Source organism: Anomaloglossus baeobatrachus, chromosome 3, assembly GCF_048569485.1.
Source record: "Anomaloglossus baeobatrachus isolate aAnoBae1 chromosome 3, aAnoBae1.hap1, whole genome shotgun sequence".
NCBI lineage: Eukaryota > Metazoa > Chordata > Amphibia > Anura > Aromobatidae > Anomaloglossus > Anomaloglossus baeobatrachus.
In genome coordinates this window covers 537,043,623-537,059,631 of record NC_134355.1, presented here as the reverse complement: position 1 = coordinate 537,059,631, position 16,009 = coordinate 537,043,623, and positions in this window count along the sequence as shown.

The following is a 16,009-nucleotide window of genomic DNA, read 5'->3' as shown; positions in this document are numbered from 1 at the left end:
ACCCACTAGTCAGCATTACTTCGAATTTGGTCAATCCAAGGGTCATGTTGTAGGTAGTGCAGCAAGAAGGCGCTCATGTGTCTTGCGCATCCAGGAGGACCAAGTCCTTGCTGTGTTGGTGGCGGAGAGGTGAGAATCATGCCTCCTTCCTCTGCCCTCTCCCCCCAACCTCGCACAACCGAAATGTGAGCAAGATCTCCCTAATCTGCTGAGTCTTCCATGCCCATCGCCAGTTCATCCTCCATTTCTTACTGGGCTCCTGCACCTTCCTCAACAGTTTTGCTGATACTATGCGCCCTTGTTAATCTCTCTCCCCCACCGTCCCATGCCTGCCGCCTTGATGCCACTGACCGTCTGGACCTTGTAGATCTTGTTATCCTTTCCGCATATGACTCCTCCTGTATTTCCTCCCCTTCCTCTTGTCCCACCACCTGACTCCGAATAATGTTTAGCGTGTGCTCCAGCATGTAGATCACCGGAATTGTCATGCTGATAATGGCATCGTCAGTGCTAAACATCTTCATCGACATTTGTAAACTGTGAAGAAGGGTGCATAGGTCCTTGATCTGACACCACTCCAGCAGCGTGATCTGCTGCACCTCCTCTGGATCTAGTTAGCCCAGGCTATACATCATAACGTATTGCAGCAGTGGTCGGCGGTGCTGCCACAGACGCTGCAACATGTGCAGATTCAAATTCCTGCGTGTTGGACATCGCATTTCAGGCCGTGAACCGGCAGACCGAAAGACGTCTGGAGCGATGCAAGTTGTTGAGCTGCTGGGTGTGAACGCTGGAAGTGATCACATAGCGAGCGTGCCCGCTGCAGAAGGCCATGTAGGCCGGGATGGTGGTTTAAAAATTGCTGGGGAACAAGGTTCAACACGTGACCCATACAAGGCACATATGTCACATTGACCTGACGAAGGGCCTCAGCTATGTTTGCATCATTGCCGCACACGGCTGGTAAGTCACCACCGGAGTCCGCTCCATCAATTTGTACTCCAGTCACCAGGTGACACCGTGTTCCTTTTGTGCATAGTGCTAATGATGGGAGAGGAGTTGATGCCAGCGGCGCCGGTGGACACAGGTTATGCTCACCCACTGGGCTGCGTTTTCTGGAGATATGCAGAACCACTGGCTGAATTTAGGTGGTGGGTGTTTCACAGATGAAGTACCATCATTCAGCTACAACCAATGTGAAGACACCACACCCTTTTTTAGGCACATCCGGTCTGCTGACCACTGCTAGACATAGCTCTGAACCTCTGGTTCCTGTTCCGCCGAGTTCTGTTTTGTGATTTTGTGTGCTTGTTTCCTGACTATGTCTCCTGCCTGCTGTTTATGTACCTCGTTGCCCATCCGCATTTTACCTCTACTTGTTTTCTGATTAAATCCTGGCCGTCCCATTCTGTTCCTGTTTCTCAATTCATGGTTTGACGCTGCCTGACTACTACTCTCTCGGACTGCAGCCTTCCACAGATATTGATCACCTTGGGCCCTGTGTAATTCCAAATCCCTGTATAGGGGTTAAGGGGTTTAAGGGTTCTGGGGCTCCTGCTTGGTGAGTGGCTTCCCTCTAGCCTATTCTTTACAGCCAGTCTGAGTGTGTAGACCCAGGCAGGCGTTACACCATTCCCTCTGCAGAATGCCATGTAGGCCGGGATAGTGGTTTAAAAATTGCTGGACAACCAGGTTCAACACGTGAGCCACACAAGGCATGTGTGTCACATTGTTACGGAAAAGGGCCGCACCCAGGTTTGCATCATTGTCGCACCCGGCCTTCCCTGGCTGCTGGTTGAGTGGAGACAACCATTGATGAAACTCGGTCTCACTCTCCAGAGCATACCATCCACAACTCCTCAGCGGTGTGACTCACAGTTCCCAGACATTTCAAAGTAAAGAGTCGACCGCCTGATGCCGTTGAGCTCTGCTGCCAGAATAGTAAGGAGGTGTGTGGAAATCCTTGTGCGCAGTTATAACGCGGGTGGCTTGACCACACAGGGTTTGGGCGGAGGTGTAGGACGCAGATGAGGTTGAGGAGGCAGAAGCAGTGCAGTAACTTCTACATACAGAGGAAGGATTGACACACAACTCGTGGGGACGGCAAGACTTGTACAGCAGACCCTTCTCCATCTCTCCCCATATTAACCCATTTCCCTAGTCAGCGACATGTAACGCCCCTGTCCATGCTTACTGGGCCAAGTATCTGTGGAGAAATGCACCCTGTCACACACAGAGTGGTGATGTTGTGTGCGACATGCTGGTGTAGCGCGGGCACGCCTTTCTTGGAAAAGGAGTGGCGACTGGGCATCGGCTCTTGGGGCACTGCAATGGGCATAAGGTCTTGAAAATCCTCTGGAAAAAAGGTTGGAAAGGCAGCATTTCTGTACCCAACCGTTTGCAGATGCTGAAAGTCAACCTCTTAGGCATGTCATACCCTTCTAAAATCATATAAAACAGCAAGGGGACTCCAACCACAGTCTCCCTCATTTCCAAAAATTGGGCCCCACACACACCACTTGACTGGCATCAGTTGTCCCCCAGTTGCAATCTTACAAAGATGCTTTGCATGAAGCACTCTCAAAAATACACCTGCCTTTCGCCTCCCAAGGATGACACAGGGGAAGAAAAATCCTCTGTGATCCATGACTTGTTCATCTTGGTTCCTTTATTCAAAAGCGAGGGGACTCCAACCATAGTCTCCCTCATTTTCAAAAATTGGGCCCCACACACACCACTTGACTGGCATCAGTTGTCTCCCAGTTGCAATCTTACAAAGATGTTTTACATGAAGCACTCTCAAAAATACACCTGCCTTTCGCCTCCCCAGGATGACACAGGGGAAGAAACGTCCTCTGTGATCAATGACTTGTTCATCTTGATGAACGTTAGTCTGTCCACATTGTCACTGGACAGACGCGTGCGCTTATCTGTCAGTACACACCCAGCAGCACCGAATACACGTTCAGAGAGAACGCTGGCTGCGGAACACGACAAGATCCCCAAGGCGTACGTGGTGATCTTAGGCAATTTATTCAGATTGGAAGCCTAGAATGAGCAAGGCTCAATTTGCACAGTAATGGCATCGATGTTCACTTGCATATACTCATATATCTGTGTCTCCTCCTCTTTTTCCTCGTCCAGCTGTTTTGTTTTCACATGAGTATTTGTCCTTGTCACTTTTCCATGTGTTTGTGTTGTCTTGGGAGTTGTTTGTGTTGTCTTGGGAGTTGTTTGTCACCCATGTGTTTGTGTTGTCTTGGGAGTTGTTTGTGTTGTGTTGTGAGTTGTTTGTCACCTTTTGGACACCTTTGAGGGTGTTTTCTAGGTGTTTTTATGTGTTTGTGATTGCCTCCCATTGTTTTCAATGGGGTTCGAGAGGTTCGTCGAACGGTTCGCCGAACTCGAACGCGGCCTCCGTTCGATGAACCGAACTCGAGCCTCTAGAGGTTCGCTCATCTCTACAAGTTACCCCATTTTGGAAACAAGATACATCAAGAATTTTTTTATGGGGGCATAGTGAGCCTTTTGAACCCACAGGTACATCATAAAATTTGATAAAATTAGGTCGTCACATTGAAACTTTTAATTTCTTTCACAAAAATGTTGTCTTATCACTGAAGTTTGCACTTTTATAAGAGGTAACATCAAAAAGTGGAGGCATAGTTTGTTACCTACTTTCCTATAAGTGGGGGATACCCCACATGTAGTCAAAAGTTGTGTTTGGACAAACAGAAGGGCTTGGAATGGGAAAAAACAATATTTGTATTTTGGAGTTTACCAATCAGATTTATAAATATATTATATTGTGATCTATCAGACTTTTTTCAAATGCAAAGAGAACAAATATGTGTATTTTGTATTAGCTAGATTATTTTTATTGGAGGAAATGAGGGGGGTGATTTTAATTTTCATATTTTATTTCTTCACATTTTTAAAAAAAAATTTTCACTTTTTAGTCCATTTGTTAGTACCAGTGGGGGACTTGAACTTGCAATCATCTGATCATTTGTGCTATACACAGCAGTGCATCACACTGCTACAGTGGCATGCAAAAGTTTGGGCACCCCGGGTCAAATTTACTGTTATTGTGAGCAGTTAAGTAAGTTGAAGTTGAAATGATCTCTGAAAGGCATAGTTAAAGATCATGCATTTCCTTTTTATATTTTTGTCACTATGTGATTGCAGGGATCAGACTTTGTAAGACAGAACTCCCAGGGAGCAGTGTAAGACAGAAGGGAACACCTGGGTAGCAATTCAATGAAGGCACTGGTGCTATGGAGAGGGGAGCGGAGTCACCTCCTAACTGGCACCTGAGGTTGATCCGTGCACTCCCTAATGTTCCTAGATGGTTCCTTCCCCAATTCGTCATCATGTGGATAGGCCCTTACTTGCCCTGAACTCACTAAATAGTGAAGGCCAATGAGACACTGCAATAAGACAACACAAGGAAAGTAAGGCAAACAGGTGGGGAAAGACACCACAAATAACACTCCACAGCCTCTCCAGCAGGAACAGCATAGACATGAGCTACAGCCAGTAGTGAGAGGAGTGTAGAGTGTAGAGAAGAGTGAATATTTATAGCAGTAAGGAGTGGCTGCAGCTGAGATTAGTGTTAGATCACTGCAGGATAGAAATGTTCGGAAAAAAATCACCAATTTTAAATTTGGCATGAGCCTTACCCATTTGAATTTGTGTTTGGAATTTTCTCAAAAGTCAGCAGTTTGGTTTTGTTCAGTAACTGTCTTGGCTTTCCAAAACCTTATTATTACTTTGGCCATGATAGTGGTGCTGTACGATGAGTAGCGGGAAGTGTTTAATGAGGGGAGGGGGTGGGGAGAGCACATGGTATTTTTTTTCTTAATTTTATGTGTGTATGTCCCGGCAGCCAATCAGGGTGCAGTAGCAGTTCACAAAATTCAGACAACAAGGGCTGTTTAAGTCAAGTTAAGTTTTAGTGTTTTATGTCCCTGTGCATATAAAAAGTGGACAAGCAGCGTCGGCACTATTTTATGATTGCTACAGCTTAGGGACGTTGCTGCTGCTACTAGACAGATAGTTATCTTAGCTAGTGTAGTTGAGACTGTTATTGTCTCAGCTAAAAGTACAAACAGTATAATAGCGCACCATGGGGGCATAGTACGCAGCTTGTGACAGGGTCTGACCCAGCATTTCTATCTTAAACATTGATCAGTAAGAGATGCATCAGTTTGAGGTGTAGGCCTCATGCTCTCAGACCACTTACACTTCTGGTAACACACAAAAAGGAGATCCAGCTGTGACCTGTGCATACCCAATTGTCCAGGTTAACCCCAGTCATGTATCTAATCCATCATCATCATCATCATTAATGTTTAAGGTAAAATGCTGGGCCAGGGCCTGTCCCTGTCCCAGGCCTTGTCCCTGTCCCTGGCTCCATCCTATGCATCCACACTGTGCCATTATACTATTTGTACTTTGGGTCTATTAATGCCACATTAGTGGTGTCTGCCATTAATGTTTTGAAATATTGAGACTTTGCAAGCCAGTCTGGCTGCTTTCAAGTAAGGGGACTTATAGCTGCCACGCCCCTCTGCAAAATATTCAAATTGTCTCTCCAGGACTGGAGACAAACTCTAGCACAGCACCACCTATTGGAAGTAGCAATCCTAAAAGTTAAATGTGGATTTTTAACAATCCTTTACATATAACTTAGGATATATATGCCAGATCAGAATCCAAATTTGCAGACACGGTGTTTCGGAGTGCTTGCCCCTCGTCAGTGCAAAGTATGGGGTGTCTGATCTGGCTCATGAGCCAGATCAGCTTTCTCATGAGCCAGATCAGACACCCCATACTTTGCACTGACGAGGGGCAAGCACCCCGAAACACCGTGTCTGCAAATTGTGATTCTGATCTGGCATATATATCCTAAGTTATATGTAAAGGATTGTTAAAAATCCACATTTAACTTTTAGGATTGCTACTTCCAATAGGTGGCGCTGCACTAGAGTTTGTCTCCAGTCCTGATGAGACAATTTTAAATATTGAGACTCTAAATTGGGTCTTCACGTTGTATGTTGCCTCTGGTTGGGGTCTCAGAGCACCAGGCATACACCTGTCTCATCCACTGTTCATTTAAAATTAATTTGAAAGCTATAAATGCTTGCCCAGACCCATGTCTCGTGCATGGGCCATGCCTCACTCACTAGGGTGGCAAAACACTATGGGTACACTGGTGCAATTGATGCCACTCTAATGTAATCTTTACTCTAAATCTTGGAAATGGGAGCAGAGTTATCAATTAATATTTATCTCCAGTGATATATATACATTGGAGGCCCGCACATGTTTAAAAATCTTTTAATCTCTGATGAGATACTGGGGCAGAATAATAGAATAATCAAGCAGTATTTATATTCTTAAACGCCTATTTGTAGCATGCCGTAGGACCACATACTTAAGCTGGTGTCACACTAAGCGACAGCAACAACGACGTCGCTGTTACGTCACCATTTTCGGTGACGTAACAGCGACCTTGTAAGTCGCTGTTATGATCGCTGCTTAGCTGTCAAACACAGCAGAAGCAGCGATCATAACGTCGCTGTGCTACATGTGCAGAGAGCAGGGAGCCGCGCTTAGCGCTGGCTCCTTGCTCTCCTACAGTACACATCGGGTTAATTAACCCGATGTGTGCTGCAGCTACATGTCACAGTGCAGAGAGCAAGGAGCCGCGCGCACTGCTTAGCGCTGGCTCCTTGCTCTCCTTGCTACAGTATACATCGGGTTAATTACCCAATGCATACTGCAGCCACATGTCACAGTGCAGGAGCCGGCACTGGCAGCAAGAGCGGAGGCTGGTAACCAGCGTAAACATTGGGTAACTAGGGAAAGGTCTTCCCTTGGTTACCCGATGTTTACGCTGGTTACAGCTTACCGCAGCTGCCAGTGCCGGCTCCTGATCGCTTCATTTCGTCGCTCTCTCGCTGTCACACACAGCGATGTGTGTGTCACAGCGGGAGAGTGACGACCAAAAAATGAAGCTGGACATTCAGCAACGACCGGCGACCTCACAGCAGGGGCCAGGTCGTTGCTGGATGTCACACACAGCGACAGCGACGGGACGTCGCTGCAACGTCACAGAAAATGGTGACGTAGCAGCGACGTCGTTGTCGTCGTCGTTATGTGTGACACCAGCTTTAGTTGTCAGAATATACCGTATTTTTCAGATTATAAGATGCACATTTCCTCCCAAAAATTTGGGAGGAAAATGAGGGGTGCGTCTTAAAATCCGAATGTAACTTACCAGGTGGTGATTAAGAGAGGTCACAGGAGGCAGGGGCTCTATGCGGTGGCCGATGGAGCTGCTTTGTGCAGCGGTCGGGGGAGCCGCTGAGTGCGGCGGTGGTCAGCGCAGCTGCTGTGGTCTGCGACGGTGGCCGGCGCTACTGCTGTGGTCGGTGGCGGTCAGCGCAGCTGCTGTGTGCGACGGATGCTGGCATAGCTGCTGTGCTTGGCGGCAGCCGGCGCAGCTGTTGTGGTCGTCAGCAGCAGCAGCGGCGGCCGGCGAGGTACAAGCCATTCTGACGATGTCAGTGGTAAGGACTTCAAATAATGGCGCCCAGAGTCTGCGCATGCGCAGATGGAGTTCTTGGCTCAAGAGGCTCAAGAGCTCCATCTGCACACGTGCTGCCTCCGGGCGCCATGTATCTGAAGCACATCTTCAGAATAACCCGTGTCTCGCCACCCCCTTACAGAACAGAGCCAGCACAGTGCAGAGCAGAGCCAGCAAGGGTTAAGGCAGAGCCAGCATGGAGCAGAGCAGAGCCAGCACGGAGCAGAGTAGAGACAGCACGGAGTAGAGCCAGGACAGAACAGAGCAGAGCCAGCGCGGAGCAGAGCCTGCAGCCCCAGCACAGCGGTAAGACACCACCGGATTATAAAACAGACCCCATATATTTTTTTTGACGCTTTTTTCCTCTGAATTTGGGGTGCGTCTTATAATCCGGCGTGTCTTTTAAAATGAAAAATACGGTAGATGCTGAAATTGCAATCACTGGTAGAAACACAGATTTTACAATCTCTATTTAGGTGATAAAACAGACAATTTTGCTTTTAGATGCAGAAATAGCACTTTGGAGCTGAACTACAGATTTTGCATTATTTAGAAATAGAAATAGCACTTTGGAGCTGGGCTATAGATTTTGCACAATTTAGATACAGAAATAGCACTTTGGAGCTGGACTACAGTTTTGCACAATTTAGATACAGAAATGGCCCTTTGGAGCTGAACTACATATTTTGCATTATTTAGATACAGAAATAGCACTTTGGAGCTGCAAGCAGATTTTGCACTATTTAGATACAGAAATAGAACTTTGGAACTGGACTACGGATTTTGCAATATTTAGAGGCAGAAATAGCACTTTGAAGCTGGACTACAGATTTTGCACTAATTAGAGGCAGCAATATCACTTTGGAGCTGGAACACAGATTTTGCACTATTTAGAGGCAGGAATAGCACTATGGAGCTGGACTAAGGATTTTTCACTACAGTATTTAGAGGCATAAATAGCACTTTGCAGCTGGAACAGACATGTGGCCCTATTGAAATAAATAGCAGAAAGTTTGAGCTGAAGCACACAATCAATTAGCCAATCATTAGATGATGAAATGCTGATTTGTGGCACAGAACAATATCCATAGACTGCACTTTCCTATTCTACGCTATTGTTCATCTATCTCAACTACCAATGATTACATTTACTAGCTAACCTAACTGGCTAGAAAGCAGCATCTCTAAGCTCTAGCAATTACCCCGCATGTCTGCATTTTATATGCAGAGGGACATGTGACTTAGGCAGGCAATGATACAAACCCTTCTATTTGAACGTTGTGGGTGTTTTCTGTGCATTTATTGGCTGCAGGGAACATCCACACATAAAGTTAAGAAAAATAAATCTGACAATCCTCTGACCTCTCTCCACCCCCTGCTCTCATCAAACACATCCCACTCATCATACATTACCACTACAGTAGCCAAAGTAATATTAAAGTTTTAAAAAAGCGGTGAACATGTACTGAACCAAACCAAACATTGCTGACTTTTGGGTCAACATTTTATTTAAAATGCAATAAATGACGATGAAAACAGGGCATATACACAAAAATGGTATAATTAAAAATGTCAGCTGAAGACACAAAAAATAAGCTGTCAGTGAGCCCCAGATGCCAAAAAATAATATTCCTATGGGTGTCGAAAAATGGTGACAAAAGCACTATTCTGTTTTTGAAAAAACTACAGAATTTTTTAACCCCTTAGATAAAAGTATACATGTTTGGTAGCTACAAACTTGTACCAACCTGAGGCATCATGCGGACAGTTTTACCATATAGTGAATATGGTAAATAAAGGACTACAAAATAAGTGACCCCCAAAACAATCATGAAATTGCACTTTTTTTTGCAACCTCACCAAACTTGGAATTTTTTTCCCTGTTTTCCAGTACACTATGTAACTATATATATATATATATATATATATATATATATATATATATATATACATATACATATACACACTATATAACCTGATAGTTTAATTCCTAACTATAATTCGTCCGACAAAAAATAAGCCCTCATATGGCAATACTGATGGAAAAATTAAAAAGTTATGGCTCTCAGAAAAAGAGGAGGAAAAAATGAAAATGAAAAATGGAAAATTAGCCATGGGTGAACAAGTTCTATGGTAGTAAAAGCAAGATAGTTTACATACCGTGTTTCCCGTTGTTTTCTGGAGGATCAATTTGCAGTCATGCTCTCTTTAGAGCCCACTAATTAAGGTTCATGAAAATTTACTGCTTACCCCACCCACCTTCTGTGCCAGTGTCTGTGATTGGTTGTAGACTTGACTTGTATACACACACCCCCACCCTATGTCCATCCATAAGTAAATATTTTTTTTAAAAAATGACGTAGGCTGATGATAGGACCTATCGTGACATCAAAATAGTATATGACTAGTCACGTGTCTATTATCTCATTGGCTTCAGACTGGTCACATGGCTAGACGTCATGCTAGGTCCTGTCAGTGCATCTCTCCGGTACGCGGTGATCGTTTGTGTATCTCTGTGTACCGGTGAGATGCTCTGACACACGGTCGGCTTCCCCGTTCTGCTTCCCCGTTCCGTTATTCACTGGCTGCAACAGCCGGTCAATAACAGAGATCACCGTTGCTATAGCAATGCGCCTGTCAGCGGTGACGTCACCGCTTACAGCCTGCAGCCTTTGCTATTCACTGAGTGATATAGACTGCACGGGAAGCAGCAGCGTCTTCCTCCCATGCAGTGCTGCCTGATGTAGCAGAGCTGCATGGGTTGAAGGAGAAAGAAGACAGAAGACCATGGATCGTGGAGGGATGCGAGGGAGTAATGAATATGGAGTCTCTAAGTGTGTCTGTGTATTTATTTCTATTAAAGTATTTTTTCTCTGTGTGGTGTCTTTTTTTTAACCCTTTATTGGAGATTCTTAATGGCCGCGTCAAACTTGCCTGACATTAAGTATCTCTGACTTAATACCAGCTAGTAAAACAAAGCTAGTATTAACTCATTATTACCCAGCAAGCCACCTGGCTTCAGGGCAGCTGGAAGAGTTGGCTACAGCGCCAGATGATGGTGCTTCTATGAAAGCGCCATTTTCTGGGGTGGCTGCGGACTGCAATTCACAGCAGAGGGGCCCAGAAAGCCTGGACTAACCTGTGCTGCAGATTCCAATCCCCAGCTGCCTAGTTGTACCTGGCTGGACACAAAAATGGAGCGAAACTCATGTTGATTTTTTTTTTTATTTATTTCATGAAATTCAGTGTCGTGTGGATTACGTCGGACCTGGAGATGTATTTTGTGATATTATTAAAATGATGAAACAGGGTGTTTTTTTGTCTTTTATTCCAAATAAAGGATTTTTCGCTGTTGGGGTTTCTTTACTTTCACTTTAATCATGGAAGGTGTCTCAAGGAGACGCCTGCCATGATTAACTCATTATTACCCCGGTTGCCACCGCACCAGTGCAATTTGGGATGAGCTTGGTGGAGTCCCGGGTCTGTCACACCTAATGGATGTGGCAATTCCGGGCGGCTGCTGGGTGATATTTTTAGGGTGGTGGGCTCCCCATAATGTGGCACTCCCCATCCTGACAATACCAGCCTCCAGGCGTGTGACATCACCACTCACAGCTGCGGCTCAGTGAGACTCTGCCTAAAGCCGCAGCAGGCGGCCATGTTCTGTGCCCATATGCTGCAATTTCAGGATACAGCAGAGCAAGGACCATCATGGGACCTTGTGTGGATTACGTCAGACCTGGGTGTTTAAGGGTTAATAAATTGGAGAAAGAGGGTGGATTTTTTTGTATTTTATTTCAAATAAAATATTTTTTCCGGTGTTTGTGTTTATTCCTTTTCACTTACCAGATTAGTAATTAGGGGTCTCATAGACCCTCCCCATTACTAATCTAGGGCTTAGTGGCAGCAGTGAGCTGTCTTTTACCCCTTATATTACTCCGATTACCACCGTACCACGGAAATCCGGATGAGCCGGTAGGTTCCATCCAATGGATGGAATCCTGGGTGATTTCAGGCTGCTATTTTTAGGCTGGGAAGGGCCCAATATCCTTGGGCCTCCCAAGCCTGAGGATACCAGAACACATCTAATGGTTTTATCTTGGCTGGGTATTAAATTTAGGAGGGACTACATGCCATTTTTTTTAATTATTTATTTATTTATTTAAATAATTTAAAAAAGCTTCATGGGGTCCCTTGTATTTTGATACATAACCAAGATAACATGCAGAGCTGGGGGCTGCTGTAATTGTGCTGACTATTAATATACGGGGACCATACAACTTTTTTTATTCATTTATTTTTAAAACTCCATTTGAGGACCCAGACATCCTCTGTGAGGGCAATGAATCAGAGACACTGGTAGTCTGACTGCAACCAATCACAGACGCTGTCGCAGATGGTGGGCAGGGGGAGCTGTGAATATGTGTGAGATGTAATGAGCAGACCTGGAAGAAGTGTGACAGCTGTTTGTGTAGAGACTGGTAAGCAATTCCCTTGCTCATCAAACACTCTCCCCGCTCATCATATAAAGTCATACCAAAGTCATAAAAATGTACAGTAGAAGAAAAGCATTAGTGCAAATGCAAACAGTTACTGAACACAGGATGAATTTTGCCAATTTTGAGAGACTTATTAGGCAATCCAAATCTAAATCTGAATGGACAAGGCTCATGCTGAATTTAAGATATGCAAACTTTTTCAAACAAGTTTGTTCCTCTCTATATATAACACAAAGTGAACTGAATGATCTTGTTAGAGATTTAGATCTGCCCAAGAGTAAGGGTACCGTCACACTTTAGCAACGCAGCAGCGATCCCACCAGCGATCTGACCTGGTCAGGATCGCTACTGCGTCGCTACATGGGTGCTGGTGAGCTGTCAATCAGGCAGATCTCACCAGCGACCAGTGACCAGCCCCCAGCCAGCAGCAACGTGGAAGCGATGCTGCGCTTGCAGGGAGCCGGCGTCTGGAAGCTGCAGACACTGGTAACCACGGTAAACATCGGGTAACCAAGCGCTTGTTACCTGATATTTACCTTGGTTACCAGCGCACACCGCTTAGCGCTGGCTCCCTGCACTCGTAGCCAGAGTACATATCGGGTTAATTTTACCCGATCTGTACTTCGGCTATGTGTGCAGGGAGCAGGGAGCCGGCACTGACAGCGTGAGAGCGGCAGACACTGGTAACGAAGGTAAATATCGGGTAACCAAGGAAAGGGCTTCCCTTGGTTACCCGATATTTACCTTGGTTACAGCTTACAGGCTGCCAGACGCCGGCTCCTGCTCCCTGCACATTCAGATTGTTGCTCTCTCGCTGTCACAACTAAAAAATGAACCAGCAGTGTGTGTAACGAGCAGCGATCTCACAGCAGGGGCCAGATCGCTGCTCAGTGTCATACACAGTGAGATCGCTAATGAGGTCACTGCTACGTCACAAAAACGTGACTCAGCAGCGATGTCGCTAGCGATCTTGCTATGTGAGAAGTACCCCTAAGGCTGAGTTCTTAAGTTCAAGGCTACAACAGTAGAATCTTCAAGAGGATGTTGTTCAGATTTCTGTGTTCCACAACCATGATGAAGATCTTGTTCAATAATTCTTCATGGAGAGTGACCTTGTGGCATGGAACAACATCAAAAGTTTAATGGAAGTACAAAAGATAAGTCATAATCTAGACGAATGGAGGTTGTTCATTGATTCTTCCTAAACAAGCCTAAAAGCCGTCTTGCTGTATAATGGCAATACACGACCTTCAATTCCAGTGTGTTATGCAGTCAACATGTAACATACCTATGACAACATGACACAGCTGTTACGTTTCCTGAACTATGACCAACATTTGTGACCCCTCTGTTGTGACTTATAGGTGGTTGCCCTCTTACTTGGTCTCCAGGGTAGATACACAAAGTACTGCTGCTTTCTATGTTAGTAGGATAGTCATGCAAGAGAATATCACTACAATAAAAAAGACTGGCCTCTCCAACATTCACTTCATCCAGGGAGTAAAAATGTCCTATATCCAGCACTTGTTCACTCACATAAGATTTTGTTACCACCTTTGCGCATCAACTTGTGCCTAATGAAGAACTTTGTAAAGGCAATGGATAAAATTGCAAAAGCATTCAAGTATCTCATAAATTTCCAAGATTAAGTGAAGCAAAGATAAAGGAAGCAGTCTTTACTGGACATTAGATTTGTAAACTACTTCAATATTTCAAGTTCCAGAGTTTCTCCGTTTGTTGCTGGGCAAGGAAAAGGCTGCATGGGTATTTTTCACATTAGTGGAAACTCAACAGCAGCTAACTATGAAGAGTTGGTAGAAAATCTCAAAACATATAAGGATCTTGGCTGTAATATGTCCCTAAAGGTTAATTTCTTACATTTACATCAAGACTTTTTTCCACCAAACTGCTGACCAGTAAGTGACGAGCATGGTGAGAGATTTCACCAAGATATTGCAGCTATGGAGAAATATATATCAAGGAAAATGATATCCATCAGTGCTTGCAAATTAATGTTGGACAATGGTAATGGATGATCAGATGAAGGAGTACAACAGACAAGAAAAAAAGAGTGGTCACTGAATGAGGACCACATTTTGTACTGTAATTTCTTCAACTGTTTTTAATTCACTATAATGTTTAGACATGGTTTCGTTATTTGAATCACTGCAAAGTTTCCTCTAAATAAATATCAGAACATTAGCATGACAAAATATACTCATATACTGCTGTGTCGCCCTGGGCAAGCCAGGGGACACAGGTCACACACCACCATACCTTACATCCCAGGTAGGAACATCTCAGCTAACCAAAAATCCTTGTTGCCTTCCTCCAGGGGCTGATGATTCACACCAGGGGGTGGGCCAGGCGGTTGGCTCCGCCCACCGAGGAGTTCACAGCTCTGGAGGCGGGAGAAACCAGGCAGTTTAGCTCAGGGAGGAGCAGGAGTGAGGAGCTAAGATGAGCTAAGGAAGTGAAAGTGAAAGTAGAAAAGTGGAAAAGGAGGAAAGCAAGTGAGGTGACAGAACAGAAAGAGCGTGCAAAAGCCTGAAGTAGTCCAGCTGTGTGCAGGACAGGTCAGCAAGGTCAGCAACGGCGGTGACTGTCTGGAGGGGGACCGTTTGGAAGTTCCTGGAAGGACCCCGTAGGCTGTGTGCCCGGCGGTCTGGAGCAGTGTTCCGAAGGACAGTCAGCACCAGGGCAGGGGCCTCTCGGACCCCGGCAAGGCTAGGAGTCGCCAAATTTGCCAAATCCGTCAGTGAAGGGGACGTAGATCCCCCAACAACAAAGTCCCGATTGAAGGCAACAGCCCAGCCAGTATAGAAGAGACACCGCCACCGCCAAGGCACCCGTTTCTTAGGGCCAGCGCCTGCGGGCAAAGAGTAGAGCTCCCCCGGTCCAGCTTGAAGCCGGGGAGCGGGTTACCGGTGGGGACCCATCGCAACCAACAAGTACATCAAGGTGCAAGGAAAAGGGACATCACCGTCACCTACTGGGAGAGCAAGTGCAGCCGTCCGTGGGACCGTCTATCCAGCCATTTGGTTTACCGTAAAAACTGTGTCACGTCTCAGGCTGAGTGAGTACCACAGTGCCGCAAGGCACAGCGCTGCCCCCGCGTCCCTGCGCCCACCAGGCCCTGCACCTCCCTCACCATCACCGGGCCCCGGGATCACCAACCCCTACCCACGGAGGGGCAACACAACACCTGGCTGCTCCGCATCACCATCCCCGGGAGCCCCGTATAGAGCAGCGGTGGTGAAATCACCACAACCGTGGGTGGCGTCACGGACAATAATCATCCCCTCACCCAACAATCCCCTTTCACTCACGGGCGAGGAGTGCCGCTCGAGAAACCCCCGGGATCCGGCCCACCGCTCGAGCCACCACTGAGCAGCAGCCGCCGGACCCGAGCAGAAGGGGGTGAGCGTAGTGTGCTGACACCCTCCTCCCCGCCCGCGACACTGCATCTTTATATTTGCAAAAATAATGATGTTTCAAAGTACTGAAACTTTTATGAGCAATTTATTTGCAGCAGAAAAGCAAAACGCTATAATATCATATAAAGAAGTGTTAACTAAAAAGTTTCATTATCAGATTTTAATACAGGAAGTCAAAATAATTAAGAAATTAATAATATCATAAATTAATCTTTCAACTTTTGAAAATAAGTAAAACGTATCCAGCATATCAGTGCAAAGTGCAGATGTCTTAAAAACATAAGGGTGAACACTGTAAACACTGAGTCATGTATAATTTTGATAGCTTTTTTAAAATTAATTATATTCTAACTTATGAAATGCTTATAATTGTAGGTAAGTAACCATAGAACTATCTGTATGAAAGACCTGAAAATAATACAGCAGCAATCGAAAAGAGATACTGTCCAGGGAAAGACTGCAGGTACGAAAGTGTAAAA